Source organism: Mus caroli, chromosome X, assembly GCF_900094665.2.
Source record: "Mus caroli chromosome X, CAROLI_EIJ_v1.1, whole genome shotgun sequence".
In the NCBI taxonomy this organism is placed as follows: Eukaryota; Metazoa; Chordata; class Mammalia; order Rodentia; family Muridae; genus Mus; species Mus caroli.
Window position 1 is genome coordinate 1,158,664 of NC_034589.1, and position 9,753 is coordinate 1,168,416.

Here is a 9,753-nt window from a genome sequence, read left to right on the forward strand (position 1 = left end):
AAAAAAAAAAAAAAAAAAAAAAAAAAGAAAGAAAGAAAGAAAGAGAAGAGAAAAAAAAGAAAGAAGGAAAACATTGACATAACAGTCAAAGAAAATTCAAAAAGCAAAAAGCTCCTAACCCAAAACATCCAGGAAATCCAGGACACAATGAGAAGACCAAACCTAAGGATAATATGAGTAGATGAGAATGAAGATTTTCAACTTAAAGGGCCAGTAAATAGCTTCAAAAAAATTATAGAAGAAAATTTCCCTAACCTAAAGAAAGAGATTCCCATGAACATACAAGAAGCCTACAGTCCAAATAGACTGGACCAGAAAAGAAATTCCTCCCAACACATAACACTACATCATTCCTCCCAACATCAGAACACTAAATGCATTAAATACAGAAAGAATATTAAAAGCATTAAAGTAAAACGGTCAATTAATATATATAAAGGTAGACCTATGAGAATTATACCAGACTTCTCACCAGAGACTATGAAAGCCAGAAGATCTTGGGCAGATGTCATACAGACCCTAAGAGAACACAAATGCCAGCCCAGGCTACTATACCCAGCAAAACTCAATTACCATAGAGGGAGAAACCAAGATATTCCATGACAAAACCAAATTTACACAATATCTTTTCACAAATCCAGCCCTTCAAAGGATAATAAAGGGAAAACTCCAACACAAGGAGGTCAACTACAGGCTAGAAAAAGCAAGAAAGTAATCTTTCAACAAACCCAAAAGAAGACAGTCACACAAACATAATCCCACCTCTAACAACAAAAATAACAGGAAGTAACAATCACTTTTCCTTAATATCTCTTAACATCAATGGACTCAATTCCCCCCAAAAGACATAGACTAGCAGACTGGATATGTAAACAGGACCCAGCATTTTGTTGCTAACAGAAACTGCACCTCAGTGACAAAGACAGACACTACCTCAGAGTAAAAGGTTGGAAAACAATTTTCCAAGCAAATGGTCCCAAGTAACAAGCTGGAGTAGCCATTCTAATATCAAATAAAATCAACTTTCAATCAAAAAAGATAAGGAAGGACACTTCATACTGGTCAAAGAAAAAGTCTACCAAGATGAACTCTCAATTCTGAACATCTATGCTCCAAATGCAAGGGCACCCACATTCATAAAAGAAACTTTACTAAAGCTCAAAGCACACATTGCACCCCACACAATAATAGTGGGAGACTTCAACATCCCACTCTCAGCAATGGAAACAGATCATGGAAACAAACTAAACGGAGACACAGTGAAGCTAACAGAAGTTTTTAACCAAATGGATCTAACAGATATTTATAGAACATTTCATCCTAAAGCAAAAGAATATACCTTCTTCTCAGCACCTCATGGTACCTTCTCCAAAACTGACCATATAATTGGCCACAAAACAGGCCTCAACAGATACAAGAAGATTGAAATAATCCTATGCACCAGATCAGATCACCACGGACTAAGGCTGCTCTTAAATACCAACAAAAACAACAGAAAGCACACATACAAGTGGAAGATGAACGACGCTCTATTCAATGACAACTTGGTCAAAGAAGAAATAAAGAAAGAAATTAAAGCCTTTTAGAATTTAATGAAAATGAAGACACATCATACCAAAACCTATGGAACATAATGAAAGCAGTGGTAAGAGGGAAACTCACAGCTCTAAGTGCCTCCAAAAAGAAACTGAAGAGAGCTTACACTAGCAGCTTAACCGCACACCTGAAAGCTCTAGAACAAAGGGAAGCAAATTCACCCAAGAGGAGTAGATGGCAGGAAATAATCAAACTCAGGGGTGAACTCAACCAAATAAAAACAAAACGAACTATACAAAGAACCAACAAAACCAGGAGCTGATTCTTTGAGAAAATCAACAAGATTGATAAACTTTTAGCCAGACTAACCAGAGGGCATAGAGGCAGTGTCCAAATTAACAAAATCAGAAATGAAAAACAGAGATATAACAACAGAAACTGAGAAAATTTAAAAAAAATCATCAGATCCTATTACAAAAGCCTATACTCAACACAACTGGAAAATCTGGATGAAATGGACAATTTTCTAGACAGATACCAAATACCAAAACAAAGTTAAATAGGGATCAGATAAACCATCTGAACAGTCCCATAACCCTAAAGAAATAGAAGCAACCATTAAAAGTCTCCCAACCAAAAAAATCAGAGGACCAGATGGTTTGGATCCACATCACTCATGTAAAAGCCTATCACAACAGTACATGCCTATCGCCCCAGAACTAGAAGAGGGAGTACTAGAAGAGAAGGTGGAAACAGATGGATCCCTCACACTCCTTGGTCATCCAGTCTAAACTGTGAGTTCCAAGTTCAATGAGATACTTTGTTTCAAACAATAAAGTGGAGATCAATTAAGAAAGACACTTGGATCTCTATCTCTGTCTCTCTATCTCTCTCTCCCTTCCCCTCCCTCCCCACCCTCTGTGTGTGTGTAACACACAATAAAATAAAAACCATAAAAGGGCACACTTGATTTTTACCACCTATAAAACCTCAAACTTTTCTTACAGAAAAGAAATCAGAATACTTTCCTCTTTCCTGATTTTCTATCTCCCTCATTTTATGTTGATAATTGTGGGATTCACTTTACTGTGCATTCTAACCCATACGAGGGTAGCAGAGTGAAAATCTGATCAAAACAGACTAGAGAGATGAGTAACAACATCATTTTATATCAAAGATAGTTGCACGCAGAACACTGGAAAGAAGTCTCAGCCCGATGTCAGTGAAAACAGCACTGGGTTAAATAAGTGCTTAGTGTTTAGTTCTGACCCTGTCAGAAGTTATTTTGATGACACTGGGCAATCTAAATCTTAATTTTCCAACTAACTAATAAATCAAGGCAACAAGGTCACAGCTGCTTCCATATTCTAAAAGTGATCAATGCCATGCAGCATTACTAACACCTGGGAGCTTTTCCAACCCCCCACCATGAAATCAAACAATATCTCCTAGTGATGTGTATGCATTTTAAAGTTTAAGAGGCTCTGCTCTGCAGTCCCTTGGACTGCTCACCTTCAAAGACTCTAAGTGAATCTTAGCAGAAGACATCCCTAGGAAAACCAGAGTTGAAGAGGGCTGAAGAAGTCAGCAGAAATAAAAGAGATAACAAGAGCGATGACAAGTTTCTACCCTTTAATCTATAGTTCAAAAGACATTTTGAAGTAGCACTCTCTGTCTTAGAAATACAGAAGATCTCACAGCACATGTACAAGAAACCAATTGTTTATACTTTCACTGTGAAAGACCTTTTGTTAAAGTACTCTGATGTGGCCATGTATACTGCATCATCTGTCTGAAAGCAGAAACCCATTCTCATTAGCTTTTCTAGCTCATCTTACAGTAATCCCTCTCTGCCCACGTTTGTGCAGGGTTCACTCCAAGAAGTTTTAACTGACAAAAGGAGACCAATGTTTCCTTACAGAACCACTGCACATCCGAACAAAAGAAGACAGGGTGGGAAAAGGAGCAGAAGTAACCACCAAGGACTAACTAGCAGGTGCCAGACACTTGAGCTAACATTACAAACTGACGGTGTCTATCTCACACTGAGATTAAGGATAGAACAAGAAAGTCCTGGAAAAAGGACAAAGACCAGTGACCTTACTGACCCAGTCTGTCTCAACCAATCCTGGCCTCTCTCTTAACGGGGCCCACTAGAGTTTGCTCCAGGGAAAAGCATGGTGGTGATTGGTAGCAGAGTGCCAATCAGCATAGGCAGCTATATGATCCCATGAAAACAAAAGGGAATGAGTATTTTTAAACTGGACTCCTGAGCTAAGGGACTGGTCATTGAGTTGCAGTTTTGAGTTGGGCTAGGCTTGTGGAGTAATGAGTCTATAAAGATATGTATTAATCCTCCTGGAGAATGGGTGGGGGAAAAATACTGAATAATGTCCTGCCATGTCAATAAAAACAATTAGCAACTCTTATAGAGTCCAGTATTAAGTCCTTAAGGCTTTACAAATGGTCAGAGGACATACATAAAGTTTGGCCCCTATTTTATGAACGAGACCCTGAAGTGCAGAAAGCTAATAGAAATTAAGATGAATTCAGCCACGGCTCTATGCTATTATGAAAATTTTATTGCTCTAAATATTGGCCAAAAAGATAGGTACTTTTATTATTCCCATTTTAAAGATGACAAAATACAGCTCACTAACTGCCCGATATCACAAAGCTACACTGAGGCACAGCAATTTTATAACACAGACATTCTCATTTATTTCATTTATATATTAATTCAGTTGTTCAGCAAATTAAAGAGCACAGGCTTTGCTCCCAAAACTAGAAAATATATAGAAGGAATTAAAACTTTACAGATTTATAATCTGCCTAAACCTCTGAGGAGGCAAAGAGAAAACAGAGATGGCAGGGATAAATCTAGGACTTTACCTATGTACAGCAAGTAATCTACAACAGAACCACATCCCAGGCTTCATTTTATAATCTCCATCCATATGACCTCCTGCAAGCATCATCACTCTGAATAACTATATCCCATAAGGATTAAAAAATTAATGAGTCACTGTGCTTTAGTCAAAAGAAGAAAGGGCTCATCAATCAATAGCAACATAAAAATAACAAAAGAAGTAATTTAGGTTTACCTATTGCATTCTAGTTCATCATAAAACAAAAATGCAAAGGTACTTTTTTTAAATCATTTAGGATTTGACATAGGATTTTACTATATAGCCTGAGATGACTTCAAATTCAAGATTGTCGTGTCTCATTTTCTAAGTGCTGGAAGTATGGGCGTGTACCAACATGATTGGCTCTTTCTAAAACTTAAAATTTTATTTCCCCTTAGTCTTCATGCCTCAAGTTCACTTAACCTTCTCTCAGGGTAGGAATCAAAAAGAACACAGAGGAAAGAAGTGCTAGCCCTTAAGTCCACATTTTCCAATGTACCACCTCCAGGCACACAATGGGAACGCCCTTTCTGTTCCTCCCTGTACTCTACATTAAAGCCCAGCAGAAAAAGTTATCTATCTCACATGAAATTATATTCCAGAGGGGTCCATGACTTAAATGTGAAAATGAAATATAGATTAAAATGAGCCATAGTAAACTATATTAAAATGAAACTGTAGATTAAAATGAAAGAACATTTTTATAACTTTAGAGAAAAACACTTAAACAACAAAGAATCCCCTTGATAGCTGCAAAGGAGAAATATCACCTTTCAAATGGGCATCAAAATATGTAAATGACAATGGATTGTTTATCAGAAACCATGATGCCAGAAGGAATAACACAATGCTTTCCAAGAACAAAATTACAAACCTGCCAATTCAGAAATATATTGCAGTGACAATATACTTTAGGGGTGAAGGGATAAAAATCAAGTGTTTTTCATTATGGGAAATAAAGAGACTCTGTTACCAATAATCTACAAACAGAATGATCATAAAATAGCAAAACAAATAAGCAAACAAACAAACATTTTTTTTTAAAAAGCCAATAGAGAAAGAACTGGAACATCAAGAAGAAAAGCATGGAAAGAGTGAAAAATAACAGAGGAGCTGAAGAGAGAGCTTGGTGGTTAAGAGTGCTTACGACTCTTGCAGCGGACCTAGGTTTAATTCCTATTGCACACTCACATGACAACTCACAACTGCCTGCAACTCCAGTTCCAAGGCATCTGACAATGAAAAGGGAGAAAGTATTAGTGAATATATAAAACAAAAAGCTGGTACTTTTAAGAGATGAAACACTTGACAAGCTCTAGCAAGACAAATAAGGAAAAGAGAGAACTTAATATAAAAAAGACACAAAGGGAGGATAAAAAGATGCATATTGCATACATATAACACATAATATATATAATACACACTCACACTTAAAACAAATCTTAATAGATAGGAATTAGTTATAGAGATATTCCACCCATAGTGTCTAGAATCCCAATGGTGTGGTGGCGTACACCTATAATCTCAGTCTTTATGCAGTAGGTTGAGGCAATATAGTTAGTTCAAAGCCAGCCTGAGCTACAAATGTAGACCATGTCTCAAAAAAATAAAGAAGGGTTGGGAGAGAGAAACACAGAGACAAAGGAAGAAAAAAAATACCAGAAATAAAAGAACTACTTTAATTGTAGTGATGTTATTGCAGATATTTACATATCATTATATATATATTTTTTGCAGGTCTTACATTTCAGTTATATTTCAATAAAACTGTTTAAAATGAGATAAAAAACAGAGCACATGACTAAAGAGCCTACTGCCACTAAAAGTAATCAGTAAATATTAATATTCAAACAAGTTTGTCAATTTAAATAAAATACACCAATTTCTCAGGAATTTCAAATATCCATAGTATATCCAATATGAAGCAATTTGAGTGAACAGTTTTTAAAATATTTTTATTTTTATAAGATTCAATACATTTCTACAATGTTTACTAAATCTACCCATATCTACCTCCATAACTGCCCATATTTACCTCCATCCAATTATCCCTAGAACCTTTCAATCCCATATTCCTCCCAGTTCCACATCCTACTTTTAATTTTTATTATTAATAACTCTCTAGGTCCAATTACTGCTGTCCATGTGTTAGCATTAGTACTATGCCCATCAAAAAACCCAAACAAACAACAACAACAATAAACACCACAAACTAAATGATACCAAAGCCAATCAAACACAACACACAAAATGAAAATTGCAGGCCAACATCACTCAATGAAATAAAATACTTAATATGTGCACATGGTCATAAGCCCATAGTTTAAAAAATTAAAATTTTAACTTGTAATTCCTCTAAAAATTAATCTCAAAGCCCAGGAGCTTTACATGGAGAAATAAACCAAGCATTTCAAAAATATTTAACATCAATTCTATACCTATCTCAAAACGACACAAAAAACTCAGGTAGTAACAGCCAACTCAATAATACAGAAACCATCCAAAGACAGCACACACAAAAAAGAAAGTTATAGGCCAACATCACTCATAATATAGAAGTAAAATATTTAATATGCACATACGGATATAAGCCAACAGTTAAAAATTAAAAATTTAATTTATAATTCTTCCAAAAATTATTCTGTAGGCCCAGATATTTTACATGGGAAAATAAACTAAGCATTTAAAGAATATTTCTATCTCAAAAAAACAAAGCAAAACAAAACAAAACTCAGGATACTAAAACCATCCAAAGACAGCACACAAAAAAGGAAATTAAAAACTAATTCACTAATATACCAGCGACATCCTTAAGCAATTACTAACAAACTTATTTTAGCAATATATGTAAACTACCACTAAAAAAATGAGTTTATCACAGGACATGAGACTTATTCCAAAAACTAAATATACACAAACCAGCATATATGCAGACAGGCTTAAAAAAAAACTACAGAAAAAAATTATTAGAGCTAACAAACAAGGTCAAGATTTTAGGATGCAAGCTCAATAGACAAATCAATTGGACGTCTATAGCTTTACAAGGAATAATCTGAAAAAGAAATTAAGAAAATAGCATCATTAAGAATGACCTTAACAAAAGAAGTATATTCCAAGATCACCACAAATAATTACTGAGTGACTAAGGATGTGCTAAATTCTATTACAAGATTAAATAATCTGTGCCCTCACTGAACCCATCTTTAAAAAAAAAAAAAAAGAAAGAAAACTTATCAAATGCCATGTACACAGGTTTCAGAACAGGGAATACTAACGGGGATTTGCCAAATTCCTTTTTGAGGAACTCAAATGTACATTTTTGAAAAAGCATTTTTCTAAAAGCTGCTATCCCTAGTAACTACATAAACCCACTGATTCTGTTCAGGATCCTGATTTGTGGGCACCAGGGACTGGCAAACTAAGGCTGATAGCTAACCTCTGAGTTGGACTCCAGCAAAGCCTGAGACCAAGCCTAGGGACATCCTCCAGGACCTATGTTGTGAGGAGCCTGTTCTAAAGTACTAAGGGAACCCGAAAGGCTTTTCGCTTAAAGATCTCCTTTACAGCTAACAAAGGCACTAGTCTAGACTGGAAAAAATAATGTTTTCAAACACAAAATAATATTGCATGTCAAGACAATTTTAAACATCATTTTTCCCTGTCGGGTGTTCAAATTTGTTGGTTTAACAGAAAACCGTCCAGATTGTGTGGCTAATTCTGTCAACCAAATTTCCTCTGGCATCTTGACCCCTAATACCAAATACAAATATATGAACCAAAAACAACAACAACAAAAAACAAACAAAACAACAACAAAAGTTTTACTTTTGTTAAATAATAAAAATAAGATAATAAAACAAGAACTTTTACCAAACTAAAGAACTATAGACAATTAGAACAAAAGCTGGAACACTGGAAATGTTCCAGTCTATGGAGGAAAAAAAAATCCCGCCCCCGCCCCCCCCCCCAAAAAAAGAACCCAAAACCGGACAAATTGGAAATGAAGAGTTTTAAAAAAAAAAAAAAAAAAAAAAAAAAAAAAAAAGGAGCACTAACCGTCTTCGCATAACCACCTCAGCAACGGATTAACGGCGGGCCTCACGGCATAACCGCCTCGGCGCGTGACCTTCTAGTAACTGCTGCCTGCAAGAGAAGGCGCGAAGAAAACTGCCCCGGACCCTACCATTTTCACCGGCAGGCGGGGGGATCCAGAATCGGTGCTTCCCTCAGTTGGACTTTAAACCAAGAGATGGGGTCAAAAAATTATAGTAGGGAGGTTTTAAAATTTTGTCAGATTAGTTCTTATCTGAATCTCCAGAGTCTAGAAGAAATAAAAGACTTACAAAGCTCTGTATCCACGGGTGCACCCCTGCCAAAGTCGACAATGGAAGTGACCAGTAACGGACACCCCCACACACCTGCTCATTCCCGCCAACTGTCTAGTGCACGTGCCAGCCCCAATTTATAAAATGGAGGTTAAGCCTCTGGTGACGTAACTCCAGTAGTGAAGTGGATTCAAATCACAAAACTACCACAAGATGGACATTTCAGAATAAAATAATAGTTGTTTTAACTACCTTAAAATTACAAAGAATAAGTTGTGATATTATCTTGAATAATAAATAGACGGGAGGGTTTGCTGGGGCAATAGAGTGACTGAGCCGGCTTGCCAAGCCGCGTCAGTGGTTGCAGGGCTTGTTTTAAAAACTTTTTTTTTTTTTTCTTTTTTCAAGGCAAGGTCTCCCTAAAATTCTCTACTGAGGCCACAGTTTATCTGTATTAACTAAAATAATTAATGTTTGTGCAAGCTAAAGCAGAAAATAAAATAAGTAGAGAAAGTATAGATCAAAAATAATTGTCACGTTGTGTCTGGAAAATACTGATAAATCTCTGGGAAAAGACAGATGTTACAGAGTTACTTCAGCCTCTTCGAACACTGATGTGATTGTGCTTCTTTCTTTCTTTCTTTCTTTCTTTCTTTCTTTCTTTCTTTCTTTCTTTCTTTCTTTCTTTCTTTCTTTCTTTCTGTTTTTAAATACTCTTGATCTGGCCATCATTAAAGGAAAGATCCTTATATGCTTAATTGCCTTAATTAGTGTGATTGTCAGTAACTAGCACTGGTCATTTCAGTATCTCTAAACAATTTATATTTTTTAATTTATAGGGGAATTGTTAAGGGAAATGTAAAATTCNGCTGCAGTCAGAAGCTTAACTAGATAGGTAGAAAATTATAACTACTTTTGACAGGTAGGTTTGGTTTGGCAGTAAAATTTGAAGGGGAATAGGAAGAAGTATATAGAAAGGTTTG

General features: G+C 35.8%; 1 protein-coding gene across 1 annotated transcript in view; it reads right to left on the reverse strand.

The window, feature by feature from the left end:
* Ccnb3 (cyclin B3) overlaps positions 1 to 8,545 on the reverse strand; it is a 52,053-nt gene extending 43,508 nt beyond the window's left edge. Inside the window, exons 1-2 of the mRNA XM_021153631.1 lie at positions 8,502 to 8,545; positions 5,637 to 5,677 (exon numbers count right to left, since the gene is read on the reverse strand). The gene's annotated coding sequence lies outside the window, so the exon portion shown is untranslated. The remainder of the gene's footprint in view (positions 1 to 5,636; positions 5,678 to 8,501) is intronic.
* Positions 8,546 to 9,753: the final 1,208 nt, after the last annotated feature.